The sequence below is a fragment of the Phyllostomus discolor genome, chromosome 2, assembly GCF_004126475.2.
Source record: "Phyllostomus discolor isolate MPI-MPIP mPhyDis1 chromosome 2, mPhyDis1.pri.v3, whole genome shotgun sequence".
NCBI classification, from domain to species: Eukaryota; Metazoa; Chordata; class Mammalia; order Chiroptera; family Phyllostomidae; genus Phyllostomus; species Phyllostomus discolor.
The window spans coordinates 72,758,461-72,775,327 of NC_040904.2; the positions used below are offsets into that span (position 1 = coordinate 72,758,461).

General features: G+C 33.8%; 1 non-coding gene across 1 annotated transcript; it reads right to left on the minus strand.

Moving 5' to 3' along the window:
* Positions 1-4,604: 4,604 nt before the first annotated feature.
* LOC114491170 lies at positions 4,605-4,709 on the minus strand. Its single transcript, XR_003683984.1, has one exon. It is a non-coding gene; the product is annotated as a U6 spliceosomal RNA (small nuclear RNA).
* Positions 4,710-16,867: the final 12,158 nt, after the last annotated feature.

A 16,867-nucleotide genomic window follows, 5' to 3' on the forward strand; every position in this document is an offset into this window, starting at 1 on the left:
TGGTCTTTTTAGCTATGAAGAAGCTCTTTAATTTGATGTTGTCCCATTTGTTTATTTTTCCCTTTATTCCCCTTGCCCTAGGAGATATATTAGCCAAAATGTTGCTATGTGGGATATCTGACATTTTACTGCCTATGTTTTCCAACTAGTACTTTTATGGTATCATGACTTATATTTAAGTCTTTTATCCATTTTGAGTTTATACTGGTGTATCATATAAGTTGATGATCTAGTTTCATTCTTTTTGCATGTACCAGTCCAGTTTTCCCAACACCATTTATTGAAGAGGATATTAGTACTCTATGGTATATTCATGCCCCTTTGTCAAATATTAATTGGCCATAGAGATATGGGTTTATTTCTAGGCTCTCTATTCTATTCCATTGACCTATGTGTCTCTTCTTATGCCAGTACCAGGCTGTTGTGATCATGGTAGCCTTGTAGTATAGTTTGATAATAGGTATTATGATCCCTCCAACTTTTTTCTTTTTTCTCAAGATTGCTGTGGCTGTTCGGGGTCTTTTTTGGTTCCATATAAATTTTTGAAGTATTTGTTCTAGATATGTGAAATATGCCATTTGTATTTTAATATTAATAGGTATGGCATTGAATCTGTAGATTGCTTTGGGTAGTATGAACATTTTAATGATGTTAATTCTTCCAATCCATGAACACAGTATATACTTCCATTTATTTTTATGTTCCTTGATTTCTTTCTTCAGTGTTCTATAGTTTTCTGAGTTGAGGTCTTTTACATCCTTGGTTAAATTTATTTCTAGGTACTTTATTTTTTGTTGTTGTTGCTATAGTAAATGGGATTTTTTCTTAGTTTCTTTTTCTGATAGTTCATTGTTGGTGTACAAAAATGCCATTGATTTCTGAATATTGACTTTGTATCACACTACTTTTCCAAATTCACTTATTAGGTGGAATAGTTTTTTGGTGGAGACAAAAGTGTTTTCTTATATACACTACCATATTGTCTGCAAATAATGACAGTTTTATTTCCTCCTTTCTTATTTGGATTTCTTTTATTTCTTCTTCTTGTTTGGTCACTGTGGCTAGGACTTCCAGTACTATGTTGAATAAGAGTGGTGCAAGTGGATACCCTTGTTTTGTTCCTGATCTTAAGGGAAACACTTTTAGTTTTTGCCCACTGAGTATGATGTTGGCAGTAGCTTTTTCATTTATGACCTTTACTATATTGAGGTATGCTCCCTCTATTCCCAATTTACTGAATGTTTTGATCATAAATAGGTACTAGATTGTACCAAATGTTTTTTTCTACATCTATTGGTATGATCATGTGATTTTGTCTTTTATTTTGTCTATGTGGCGTATCTCATTTACTAATTTGTAAGTACTATACAATCTCTTCATCCCTGGAATAAATCCCACTTGATCATGGTATATGGTCTTTGTAATGTATTTTTTGATCCAGTTTGCTAGTGTATTGTGGAGAATTTTAGCATCTATGTTCATCAGAGATATTGACCTGCAATTTTATTTCTTTGTTGTGTCTTTACCTTAACTGGCATCATAAAAAGAGTTTGGGAGTCTTCCCTCTTCTTGATTTTTTTTTTTTTGGTAATTTTGAGGATAGGTCTAAGTTCTTTTTTGAATGTTTGGTAACACTCATTTGTGAAGCCATGTGGTCCACAGCTTTTTGTCTCAGTAGTTTTTTGATTACTGGTTCAATTTTGCTAGTTTTAGTCTCTTCAGGTTTTTGGCTTCTTCCTGATTGGGTTTTGGAAGAATGTATGTTTCTAGAAATTTATCCATTTCACCCAGGTCATCCATATTCTTGGCATATAGTTGTTCATAGTAATTTCTTACACTCTTTTGTATTTCTGTGGTATTAGTTGTTACCTCTCCTCTTTTATTTCTGATTTTAGTTATCTGAGACCTCTCTTTCTCTCTATCTTTTTTTTTATGATTCTGGTTAACAGTTTGTCAATTTTGTTTATCTTTTCAAAGAACCATCTCCTGGATTCATTGATTTTTTTGATTGTTCTTTTTAATCTCTATGTCATTAGATTCTGCCCAATCTTGATTATTTCTTTTTTTCTACTTGTTCTGGGCTTTGTTTGTTATTGTTACTCTAGTTCTTATAGATAAAGAGTTAGATTGTTTATTTGAGATTTTTCTATCATCTTTAGGTAGGCCTGTATTGCTATGAACTTCCCTCTCAGGACTGCCTTCACTGTGTCACAGAGGTTTTGGGTTGTTGTGTGTTCATTTACATTTGTTTCCACTTACCTCTTCATTTCTTCCCTGATATCATTGTTAACTCATTCATTATTTAATAACATGTTATTCAATTTCTACGTATTTGAATATTTTGAGGTTTTTTTTAATGAGGTTGGTTTCTAGTTCCTAGCCATTTTGATCTGAGAATATGCTTGATATGATTTCAGTTTTCTTGAATTTTTTGACTTATTTTGTATCCTGCATGTGTTCTATCTTTGAGGATGATCAATGTGCTTTAGAGAAAAATGCATATTTTGCCTTTTGGGTGTGAAATGTTCTGTAAATAACAATTAAGCCACTTGGTCTAAATGTTAAGTGCTGCAATATTTTTGTTGATTTTTTTGTTTGGAATATCTACCCATTGTTGACAGTGAGGTGTTAAAATTTCCTGAAATGACTATATTGTTGCCTATCTCTTTGTTAAAGTACTCTAATATTTTCTTTATATATTACGGTGTACCTATATTGGGTTCATATATGTTTACAGGAGTTATATCCTCTTGTTGGACTATTCCCTGAAGAATTATGCAGCAACCTTCTTTGTCTCTTGTTGCTTTGGAAGTCTATTTCATCTGATATAATTAATGCTACCCCAGTTTCTTTAATGCCCATTTGCATGGAATATTTTTTCATCCCTTTTAATTTCAGACTGTTTTGACATGGGTCGTGTTTTCTTATCCATTCAGCTACCTCATGTCTTTCAATTAAAGCATTTACTCCATTTATGTTTAAAGTTATTATGTTTTTGGCCTACATTTATGTTGATTAAAAACTGACATAAACAAAACAAAACCCTTATGAATAATATCTCAATGCACAACATCACTTTGAAACAGTAATCTTGAGAGGCATCATCACTATGAAACCCTCTTCCTCTGCCCCAGCCACATCTCTTCCTCTTCCTTCAACAGCTTCTTCTTTTTTCAGATTTCACTTTTGGTTCAAATCCACAAGTAATGTAAACTGTCCAGAGGTAAATTATCTGGCAGAATAAAATATTGAATATTATTTCCTTGAATACTCAGTGTTTCTAGCTGTACGGGTTCACAGTTCCTCGGGGTCATTTTCACAGCTATAAATGAGTATGCATGCTGACATCTACCTGTGATTGTTCCATGGACCTGTCTTCCATTCTTTAATAAGATGGTTCAGTTTTATGACTCACTTTAATAAAAAATCTCATGAGCTTCATCCTAATGGAGCCGTATTGTTATCAGTCCAAGAGTGCATGAAATACAATAATGGAGGGCTCACAGATGAGTATAAATGGTCAGAAATGCTTACCACCTAAAGTTATTATTGATAAGTACTTATTCATTGACATTTTTCCCTTTGTACTTGTGTTCCTCTCTTCTCTCTCTCACACACTGTTCCTACTTCAGTCCCTTTACCATCTCTTGCAGTGCTAGCTTGGTGGAGATGTTCTCATTTAGCCTTCTTTTGTCTTTAAAGCTCTTTATTTCACTTTCTGTTTTAAATGAGAGCCTTGCTGGATAGAATAGTCTTGGTCAGCAATACTTGCCTTTCATTACTTGGAATATTTCTTGCCAGTCTCTTCTGGCTTGTAGTGTTTCTATTGAGCAATCAACTGCTAACCTTATCAAAGCTTCCTTGTACATTACTTCCTGTTTCTCCCTTGCTTCCTTTAAGACTCTTTATTTGTCTTTAAATTTTTCCATTTGGGGGGAAGGATTTTTAGGAACATATATAAAGGACACAAGGATAAAACCAAAGGAGGGTAGGATCAAGGGTGGGAGGTGGGGATGGCTGGGGTGGGGGAAGTGGTAGAGGGGGGAAATGGAGAAAACTGTAGTTAAACAACTTAAAAAAATAAAAAGTAATAAATTTTGTCATTTTGATTATAATGTGTCTTGGAGTAGGCCTCCTTGGGTTCATCTTCATTGGGGCCCTCTGTGCTTCCTGTACCTGTGTTACTTTGTCCCTAACAAAATTAGGGAAGTGTTCTGTCATTATTTTTTCAAAGAGGTTTTCTATCCCTTACTCCTTTTCTTTTCCTTCTGATATTCCTAATATACAAATTTTGTTACACTTCATGTTGTCCTGAAGCTCCCTTAAACTATGTTCATTCTTTTTGAGTCTTTTTTTTTATTTTGTTGCTCTGTCTGGGTGTCTTTTTTCTACCTTGTCTTCCAACTTGCTGATTTGATCCTCTGCTTCATCTAGCCTGATTTTAATTCTTCCTTATGTGTTCTTCATTTTCATTTATTACATTCTTCATTTCTAACTGGTTTTTATTTATACTTTCTATGTCATTTTTCATGCTGATGTAGTTCCCACTAAGTTCCTTGTAGCTCTCACTAAGTTCCTTGAGCATCTGTAAAACCATTATTTTAAAAAATATGGAATGCTTCACAAATTTGCAAGTCAACCTTGCATAGAGGCCATACTAGTCTTCTCTGTATCATTCCAATTTTAGTATTATGCTGCTGAAGTGAGCACTATGTCTATTCTTTGAAGCTTTTTTCTGCTTAATTTTACATCTCAGAAGTGATTCACGTGTGTGTCACCTGCCATGAGCATTTCTAGTAGCTCTAACCAAGTTCAACCCTGTTTCTTTGATTCCAGAAAGCATATTAGAATAAGAACAAGAAAGTTTGACATTTTTTATATCTATAAGTTCAGAACTATTTTCATCAATAGTTTATTTTTTTTTTTTCTGTCAGTAACAAATTCCTTGTGAGTTATCTCAGAGCCACTAAGGTCCTGTAGTCAAAACCAATGTTTGAATACTACAAATCTGAGAGCTTGAGTTCAACCCCATTGGAATCACTGAACTTCTAAAATTGTATGACTTCATCTCCACATCACTACTACCCCCAAATACGGGCTACTTCACAATATTCCTGTAAGCTCTGACTAAAACTGGAGATCTATCTTGAAATCTGCTTCTGTATCTAAGTCGCAAATGGGTCCTACTGAAACTTTACTTCCACAACTGCTGATATTGGCTGCTCCTGTGTCTGCCATTCTGAGCTTTGCTTGCTCTGCCCCTAGATTACACATAACTAGGTCTTTCTTTCTAACCTTTTGGAATACACTTCTCATTTTGGACATAATCTCTATTGGCTGTCTCATTTCAGAAATGCCAAATCACTTCATATCAGATGTATCTACTGTGTTTGAACTTCTTTACTTTCAGCTCCCCTCTCTCTCTCATTATCTCCCTGTCTTGTTGTCAATTGCAATGTGGCATATAAGACATGATTGTATTTTCTACCCTTTTCTTGGCCTCTTGTTTTTCAAATTTAAAAAAAAAAAGCAGCCTAAAATTCATTGTCAGTAACTAAAAGATTATTATGATGATCTTTGCATCTGTGTCAGAATTTTTGGCAGTGTTATATCTGAATATTTTCTTTATATGTGTGTGTTAGAATTTTTGGCTGTAATATATCTGAATATTTTCATCATATAAGGACATGATTTTTTAGAGGAAAAAAGGCAGATCTCTTTACTATATTTTCTTCTAATGAAGGAAAGATAGAACAAATATTGTTTTGTAAAATTATATTCCAAGACACTAATTAAAGATTTATTTCATGGACAAATAAACCGCATGTCCCTGCATTCTTTATAGAGATGCTTTACATTTTCCAATTATTTCTTTTACACATTCATTAATAACATAGAACAGTGCAGTTTGCATTAAGCATTTTCATAAATATGAAATATCCAGCTTCCACAGTGTTGAGTCAACATTTTCAATATAATTATGAGTACTAACTGCTCCTCTGCAAAAGCTCAAGTGTCATTAGTATGTTTCTAAGTGTATGTATGTATGTGCATATATATTCATATGTGTGTGTGTGTCCTGAGCAGCCACATACTTTTTTCTTTATTATCATATCTATTTTGAAAAATTGAAAAGTTATTGCTTAAAAGATATTGCTTCATTTTGGAAAAGCATTGGCTTCTTGTCTATATAACACTATGATGATAATTTATTATGAATTTTGTCCACAAATCTTGGTTTTATTAATAATTCTAAACGATTATAAAATTGTTTTTAATAACATCAAAGAATAACATGTTTTTTTCACATGACTCCACTCTAGGAAGACAAACAGCCCAATTAAAAAATGGGCAAAGGACTTGAACAGACACTTCTCCAAGGAGGACATATAGAGGGTCCAGAGACATATGAAAAGATGCGCAGCATCACTAGCCATCAGAGAGATGCAAATTAAAACCACAATGAGATACTACTTCATGCCAGTCAGAATGGCCATCATTAACAAATCAACAAACAAAAAGTGTTGGAGAGGTTCTGGAGAAAAGGGAATCCTACTACACTGTTGGTTGGAATGCAGACTGGCGTAGCCATTGTGAAAAACAGTATAGAATTTCCTTAGGAAACTAAAAGCAAAACTGCCTTTTGACCTGGCAATTCCACTGCTAGGATTATATCCTATGAACTCTGAAACACCACTCCAAAAGAACTCTATGCACCCCAATGCTCATAGCAGCACAATTTACAGTAGCCAAGTACTAGAAGCAGCCTAAGTGCCCATCAGTAAATGAGTGGATCAAAAAACTATGGTACATTTACACAATGGAATACTACACAGCAGAAAGAAAGAAGGAGCTCCTACCCTTTGTGAAAGCATGGAGGGAGCTGGAGAGCATGATGCTAAGTGAAATAAGCCAGACAGTGAAAGACAGATACCATATGGTCTCACCTTTAGGTGGAACCTAATCAACAAAACAAACAAGTAAATAAAATATAACCAGAGACATTGAAATTAAGAACAAATGAACACTAGCCAGAGGGGAGATGGGAGGAGATAATGGGGGGGGGAGGGTGAAGGGTTTTCAGGAACAACTATAAAGGACACATGAACAAAGCCAAAGGGGGTTGGAATCAGGGTAGGGGGTTGGGGATGGCTGGGGTGAGAGGGAGGGGTGAGGGGAAAAGGCAGAAAACTGTACTTGAACAAAAATAAGATTTTAAAAAAGAATAAGATGTTTTCTTTTGTTTTAATTAAGTTTTTATCTTATAAAATGTGCCTATATTTTTAGGTTGATCTAGATGTTTCTAAAAATTATATTTTGGACTTTTTTATTTTAGATGGATATCTAAATAAAAATGACGAATTATATATCCAAATATATTTCTAAGTGAAGCAAATAGACAAAATATAATTGAGGTGATTCTATTAATATTTCAGATTCTCTGTTCTTTGAGTACAATAACAGTCTAGTGAGATCCCAATCCCCAAACATTTCTCAACAATTTTCTATAAAGTAGACATATTTTAAAAAAAAGCATCTTTAAAAAATTACATGTTGACCACTGCCTCCCATAGAAACTTAACCATAGAGCTACAGAAAACTGTCAGAGTACTGATATTTTAACTAGGTTATGTTATAAAATATCATTCCCAACAGTTTCCAGTAAAAACACAGGATCTGATTAAGGATGATACTTTTTATTTACAATGTGAGATAATACCTATAACAACCATATAACGTATAACCTGCATAATTATGTAGAGTACATAATACTCAATAATGATAATAAACAACTATGTTGCTGGTTTATGTATATACGATATTATGCTTTTCTATTATTTTAGGGTGTACTTCTTCTACTTATAAAAAAAGATGTGCTATAAAACAGTGTACTTGTTATGCTGGTAGCCGCCTCATATATCTCATGTTTACCAAGCCTTTAATTGCATTATTTTCTCTTGTGTTTGACTTAATCTTGTGTTGTTTTGTACAGTAACATGCTGTGCAGGCTTATAGTTTAGGAGCAATAGGCTATACTGTATAGCTTAGGTGTGTAGCAGACTATACCATTGAAGTCTGTATAAGTGTACTCTCTGATATTCACACAATGACAAAATCAGTTAAGGACACATTTCTCAAAACATATCTTTGTCATTGAGCAGCACATGACTGCACTACCCTCTGTCCTGGTGGACACCTGTCTCACTGACCCAAACATCAAACCCCCATTCAGGAGGTTTCAGTTTGATTGTGACATGTAGAGTAGCTGATAAGTGATCAACTTATAAAATACACACAAGGGAATATTTAATAGTCATTTTAATATGCTTCTGCTGTCAAAAGTGGTGGGGACTTGATAGCTATACTAGACTATCCAGTAATCCTTTTAAAATGTTTTAACATACAACAAATCATATTCTGATATATTGCAACTTTTGGTAGGGGTTCCCTTTTTATGAAAAGTACCACTAAAAGCATGTTTTTCAAAACGGAGGATTATCTAATCTGTTTCTCCACTCCAATTTGTTTCACATTATTATCTTATTCCCACACCTATCATTTATTCTTCTATTTTCTACAAACTTTAGATAAAAAAATAGTTCAAATAGCAGTCTCATTACTTTTATCTAGCTTAAGCAAAAGGGACAATACAGTTCTATTATTCTTTTATGTTTTCCTCTTAAAATAGAATTCAATATACTTTTTTCAAATTTTCATTCATTGTGTTAAAGAAAATAGCATGTATGTAATAGCAAACAGTATATATTATATGAATATATGTGTATGCATGCATTCATGCATATATTATTATGTATATATTATACATATCTGTGTAATATATAATATGATATGGGTTTTAAGAATTCTTAAAGATATTTCAGATGATTATAATCTGAAGATTTGATCTCAAAATATTATTCTTTGTACCCTATAAAGTATCTACAAAAGATTTACGTGCCTGTGTGAGTGTGAGTGTGCTCGTATCTCCAAAGTGTTTTAGAAGTCAAAATTTTCATTAGAAAATACTCCTCGGGATATATAGTAATCATTGAACTTCTGAAAATACTGACCATTGTACAACTATTGTAAGCAAACCAGTTTGAAAAAATTTCTGGGGATAACAATAAAACCTTAGTTTCACTAATGAGTGTTGGGCTAAGCAGATAGTGACTTAAAAGCTTTGTCAATAGATAAGGCAAATGGTAGCAAAGGTGGCAAATATTTTAAAGAAAGAGAGTGGAGTAGGACAAAATGTTTCACATGAACATTAGGATATTATAGATTTCAAAATAGGAATTGCCATTTTTGGTCATGAAGGAATGACTTGTACTGGACTAGCTCTTTCACTGAAAACAAGTTTAAAAGTGAATGTATGAAATGTAAGAAATGACTCTTTAAATGCTGTATATCAAGACTGTAACCATTCAGAGATAAGAGTAATGAATAACCAAGATCAGAGCAGAATTAAATGATATAGAAACTAAAAGAACAATTCAAAAGATCAATAAAACCAGAAGTTGGTTATTTGAAAAGATAAAGAAAATCAAGAAGACTTTAAGCAGACTCATCAAGAAAAAGAGAGAGAAGACCCAAATAAACACAATCAGAATGAAAGAGGTACCACAGCTGACACCACAGAAATACAAAGGATTATAAGAAATTACTATGAACAACTATATGCCAAAAAATTTGAAAACCTGGGTGAAATGGACAAATTTCCAGAAAAATATAGTCTCCCAAAACTGAATGAAGAAGAGGAAGAAAGCCTGAACAGACCAAAAACCGCTGGCAAAACTGAAGCAGCAATAAAACAAAACAACAACAACAACAACAACAAACACTCCTGGCACACAAAAGCCCTGAACTGTACAGCTTCACAGGAGAATTTTACAAAACATTTAAGGAAGAGCTAACCCCTACACTTCACAGACCATTCCAAAAAATCCAAGAAGAGGGAAGTCTCACAAACTCTTTTTATGAAACCAGTATCATCCTAATCCCAAAACCATATAAAGACATAACGAAGAAAGAAAACTATAGGCCAATATCACTGATGAACAAAGATGCTAAAATCCTCAACAAAATATTGACAAACTGCATCCAGCAATACATCAAAAAAATCATATACAATGAAGTGGGATTCATCCAAGGGATGCAAGGATGGTACAATATTTGCAAATCAATAAATGTAATGCATTACATAAACAAAAGGAAAGACAAAAATCCCATGATCATATCAATAGAAGCAGAACAAGCATTTGATAAGGTACAACACTTATTTATGATAAAAAACGCTCAGCAAAGTGGGAATACAGGGAGCATAGCTCAACAGGGAGCCATATATGAGAAACCTACAGCCAACATTGTACTCAATGAGCAAAAACTACAAGAATTCCCCATACATTGAAATAAGTTGAAATAAAGAACAAACTGACAGTAACCAGAAGGAATAAGGGAGGGGGATAATGGGGAAAAGGGGAAAGGTTATCAAGAAACATGTATAAAGGACACATGGACAAAGTCAAAGAGAGGTAGGATTGAGGGTGGGAGGTGGGAATGACTGGGGTGGTGAGGAGTGGTGGGAAGAAAACAGAGACAACTGTGATTGAACAGCAATTAAAAAAAGTTTGATTTTAGCCATTTTCAAAAAAAAAAAAGAAGAAAGAGAGTAATGAGAATTAAGTTCCAAGTCGTATCATATGCCTACCTGGATGCATTTTTTTTTTTCACTACACTAAAGGAGGTGAAGGCCATAATGTGCATGCAGGTTTCAACTAGACGAAGAGATGGAACCTGGCATTCAGAGTCACTGAGGTGATGAGATTGAGGAGAGTAGACCTCAGTGAGGGGAGTTATGTAGAAAAGAACTCCAGGGTCTTCCACAGTCTTCATGGAGGTACCCTTGAGGGATATTTTGCCAAAAACTAAGGTCTTCAATCAAAGGTTGAGACTCTACAAGGTTTGGTAAAATACCGTTACTGGGGAAAAATAACTACTACACTTCTATAAGCTGAACAGTGCTGGACTACATGCAATGCTGGAAAAAAGTATGAGTTCTGACCTGTGAGACTGAAGAAATCTCATTGAAAGCCTCAGGCATTTAGGAGACAACCTATAAAGGTAATACTAAGTTCTGGTTGGAAAGCTAAAATATGTTGGGAAGAGTCAGTTCAACATTCCCACTGTCAGCCTCATTTTTTGTGACACCCTTTATATTTGATTTACATTTCACTTTCAGCATTATCACTTTCTTTATTTGCTACACCTTCATTATTGTTGGCTCATTTCCTCTATCGATTGCCCCTTTTTGGAAAATGTCAGTTTTCCCATGGGAAATAAAAAGGCAACACAGTTATATACTTGGCTGTCTGTGTGTCAGCTTACATGTACAGTGACCAGTCCTCAATACACTTTGAAAGAAATGATGCATTTGTCACTGAAAATGGTGTGCATCTATCTTCTACTGATTTGTAAACTGAAGAGCTAGGTTTGTACTTTATGCAAATATTCATAATTAGAACACCATGGTAACTGAAACATGGTGAATACCATGTTGTGGAGGGGTTGGTGTTATTTAACTAAATTGGATAAATGAAATCTGTGTATATTAGACTGTCTTATTAGTTCCTAACAAACTTATTTTTTTTACCAGAAAGATATAGCCTTATTCTCAGTGTTAACACTAAATTTTATTAATCTTAATATTATATTTATTTTCATTTTAGGGTGTTAGAAAATTAACTATAGGTTATTATATATTTAGTCACTTGTCACTTTCCCAAACTTATTTCTGAGTTAGATCACCCCTGTGATGTGTCACCTGTGTGAAGAGGAACCTTACAGAGCTACCAACACCCTCTTCTAAATTAGCAAGAGTAAGTAAAAGACAGAAAACTGTACTTGAACAATTAAAATTTTTAAAAAGTTAAAAAATAAAAAATATAAATTAGCAAGAGTAAATATTAGTATAGTTCTTACTTGCAACTACTGAATAGAGACTCTTCTCTCATTCTTAGAAGTAAGCCAATTTTGCTATAAAATTGTATATATATATTTAGAAAGTGTGATATAGTAGCTAGGTCAAAACATTTCGGAATGAAAATGAAAGGTCAATTGTCAGTTTGATTATTTGGATTAAGGATTCAGAGTAATTACTGAATGAAAGTTTATGAAATCAGTGCTAGAGTTCTTAACTTTTTTAGACTGAGTCAAGTTATCCAAATCATATTTTTTGGGTGGCTTAGTTGGAACCTCATGAATATTTTGTGTACAGTGAGAGAAGAAGCATTTTCATACAATAAAAAGCTACTAAAAATGGCATAATTTAGGTGAACAGAAATAATAAAATTCATATAATTTTTATAGAAAAACAAAATGAGTTAAACAGAGTATACAGTTGTGCTACTAAGCTTTTTTTAAAAAATGCTAGCCAAATAAAAACAGTAAGCAGTGGCTAACAACTATTTCCTAAAAAAATATTGGAGGGAGAGAGGAGGAGGAGAAATGAGTCATTTTAAAGTACATTTGTTTGTTTTTTTCAAGTTATTTTGCATCATTTGACTTTTTTTTCAGTGAACATGTCACTGTGGTAATTTTATAATATGTAAAATTATACCTAAAAGTTACTCGAAACACAGTGTTCTAGAAAAGTGGTTTCTACTGGTTCAGCTCTTGGTTTATGTAGACCTTTTCTGTTATAGCTTAAAAAATTACTATGAACTTAGTGGCTAAAAAAATGCAGACTTATTATCTAAGTTTCTTGGGTTAGGAGTCTCAGAATGAATGGGTTACTTGAGGTCTCTGCCTGGGGTCTTTCATGGTTGAAATCAAAGTGATGGCCTTGTGGCATTTGGGGTTCTCTTCTTCTATCTTTTAGGTCATCGGGAGAATTCAGTTGTTTGAGGTTATAACTACCAATGTCCCTGTTTTGTTTTCTGGCTGTCAGGAGACAATCTCAGTTCTTAGACATCTGTCCTTCACAATACTCACCCTATCCAACTCACAACATCACAGTGTACTTCCTTCTGGCAAGAAGACTACTTTCTCTGATGCTTCTCTTCCCTTTAGGGACTCACTTGATTTGGTAAGACCAACCCAGGATAACCTTTTCTTTCACCAACTCAAAGTCAGCTGGTCTGCAAATCATGAATGTGACATCACATTTTACCCAATGGTTGTATTCACACTCAACGGACGGTTTATTGTGCTCACTTTAGCATTGTGCCTACCACAGTTACATATCTTTGGAAGAAACAATAGCTGCTAACTTGATCATCCTAACCTTCTACATTAGCCTAGCTCTCCTCTGCATCTTTTATGAAATATAAAATTAACATGGCAAATTATAGATGCAAGTACCCATTTTGGTCTGACATGGCATCATTTTTTTCCTAGGAGAACAAAGAAAAGAAGGTCAAAATTTATAGGCAATAATCAGAACACCAAATAAATTCTTGTATATTCCCAGCCCCAAGAGACAGTGAATACATTTTAAATAAAAACCTGACCCTCCATTCCTATTTCTCTAAGTTGAATCATTTTAAAAAGCTTATTTATTATAGACATACCATCTTCTTCACAAAACCTCTCTTGACTTCTCCATTTACCAGCAAATCAATGTCAGTGATAGAGATGTAAAAAGAAAAGTCTTCAAATTTGGTACAATTCTTTTTCTTTCATACCAGACTTGCATAACACACTGATGATACTTAACATTTCTGTTACCTACCAAACTCTCAATTTTTTAAACCATTCATTTATAAGTATATTATGAGCACAGATATTTTTTCTATTAAATATCTACTCCTAACAACATCATAATTTAAGATATTAGACTATATTTTTATAGTCAGTCTGATTTCTAACTTGTTTTGAAGGTTTTAAACTTACTCTTGGATTGTTTCTTTTATCCCCTGATGTGGCAAAAAAAGAAAAATCCAATACACTTACATGTTTATGTTCATAGTTATTACACACATTTTTTTATGAGTCATCTTGTAGCTCCACAATTGGGATAACACTATAGCTCTACTGGGCTATTTTATGAGGCAATAATCTTGTTGCTTATGAGTGAACTCGATTACAGTCTTATAAAACTACAGAAGAAATGCTATTACCTTACAAATACTTTTGGTTGATCTTTCATTTATTTTTAAATTATATCCACTAAAGATATAGTTAGAACCAAAGTTCTTCAGGTACAGTATAACTGAAAATCAAATTAGAAAAGCACAAAATAAAAATACTTGCTGATGTATGTGTCTTGAAATTTTCCTAAATTATGACTTGAATTTTCTTTATTTGGTTGCCTGGAATATATGTGTGCTTCCTCATTTTTGAATGATATTTAGTGAAGTATCTGTAACATGAACACTGTTTAAAATAGTGAAGCATCTGTAATTTATTTAGCCAATATTATTAAAGTGATTATTTTGTTTCTTGAATCATTGTTTTATACTTTCTATATGGTCACAGGTGCTTAAATTTGAGGATGGACAAATCAATGTTGGATCTCAAGCTTCTTCCCTCTATTTCTAATGTCAATTTTGTCTCAGTTAAACAAAATTCTAAGAAAGACCACATTTATTGAAGATTTGTTGCTTTCAAGGAAGAATGCATTGTTATTGCTGAAACTAAGAGCTAACTACATCATGCGATCTTTCCAAGTACATGTGGTACAGATACAGAACAGAGAAGCAGGACATAGCTGTTATGCAACTTTTTGTCCTTGACACATTCTTTCCTACATAGTATTCATATGATTATACATATCACACACAACTAGTCTAATTTGGGGTCTGAGTAACCGAATCATCAGGGATAAAAATATTTAAAGTCTATCTTGTTTTTCCTTATAGCTTAGACTTATCACTTAAAATAATTCTGAGATACCTATGACAATACTTTAGATGTCATCTTTTTAATGCAACATAATTTTACAGCCTTCTTTTAAAAACTTTTACTGACTTCAAGTTTTATAATTTCATCTGTTGACCACTTATACTCCCAGACCCTCCCAAGGGGTCACTTACGGACATTTCCATAGCAGTTCATGGCTTTCTGCATCTCTCTGCCTGAGGGTGTTCTCTAGCTACAAGACCATCTTCAGCTGTGCTGGACAGGGAAATTGATGGTCTAAAATAGGAGCTGACAAATTGTGGCTGTCAGGCCAAATTCAGCTCACCACCTATTTTTGTAAGTAAAAGAAACATAACCACAACCATTTGTTGAAAGGTTTTTTATAGTTGCTTCCACTTTCCAATGGCGGTGTTGCACAGTCTGAGAGATCATATGACTTGCAAAGCCTAAGATACTTAATATGTGGCCCTTGACTGAAAAAGTTTGCTGACCACTGATCTAGAAGTTAATTTTAACCATAGGGAAGTAGTAAATACCCATTTCCTCACCACAAGGGAAAAGTTTTAAGGTATGTCTCACACAGAGTAAGATTTAGCTCCCCATTTCCCACAAGAATTAATAGTTCACTAGGACATTTTTATTGGCTTTCCTATTTCTGTTCTATGATGGCATAAAACATTCTTATCAAACTTTCTGGGATCTTCTCTCAAATAAACTACTCATATCCAAAGTCTCATATCAGAATGTGACTGTGAGGACCCAAAATTCAGATATCTTCTATTCAACATAATCTTTTCATCTGTCCAAAAATTGCTTAAATTAACACAGTGCACTGCTACATAACAAGAGTTCATTCAATATTTATTCAACTTTCACTAAAAACATTATGTTCTAGTCTATAAAATAGGGGTAAAATTGTGAAAAATCTAAAGGATATATTTATGAACTCAACCTTTATTTAGCACACTTTGTTGCTCATATTCACAATTAAGTTTAATTTATGTTGGTAATTTTCTGTGTATCTTATAGTATAAAATACACACAAGCTCTTTTCTACCATTAAGATATACAGTAATTTATAATTGATCAACATAAATGAATTCACTGAAGGGCACTCTGAGGAACAGTGAATATTCCTAACCCTTAAACAAGATTAAGAATGGAGACATCATGACTCCTTTCCCTTAATTTAAACAATGCATCAGTGGTTGGGAAAGTAAGTATAAGCTGTTCGAGAAAGTCTTAGGAACCAGAGACGTCATTCATGTAAATGAACACCCTTTTGCTACAAAGCATGCTAAGCATACAGGGCTACCATGACCCAACTCACTATCTGTTGGGTTATATATCGACAATGAAGACTAAATGTAAGAGTTGACTTTTTAGGAAGAAGGCAAACACATACTGATGTATCCCATCTTGGCTAATGTTTACGGAAGGGCTTAGAATCTGTAAACGCAGTGTACTGAGACAAACTGACCAACAAAACTAGACTATAATCATTAGAGGTTTCAACTGTCTTCTAATGTCTACTTACAAAGCAAAGAGCTAGAAGGAGACAGTTACGTAGGAGCCATAACTCAGTGAGTTTATGGCAGCAAATTAAGTGTGAAGTCTTTACAAAATAAAGTTTTGGAGACGTGAGTTAGGCAGAAATCAGTCAGTGGTACCCAGAGATCAGTTCTTATGATTTCTCTGTATTTTTTTTATTACAAATAGCACTTAAAATAGTGGTGGTGTCATTTTGCAGAGGAATGAATCTGGAAGACAACTCTGTGGTTTCATTTTCTCTTTATTCTGGTATCCTAGAATAACTTTTGGGTCTGGGAAGTCTAGGGAGGTTATAGTCATCTGCCTCAACATTTGTTCAGAGTAGCTTGACTGTGGCTACTTCTCTGGGATCTAAAAAGCTGACCACAGTGAGAAATCTAAGAACTTTTTAAATATATGGTTGGCATTACAAAGGACAGGTTGAGGGATATTGAATGAGAAGGTCTAAAACTCAGTT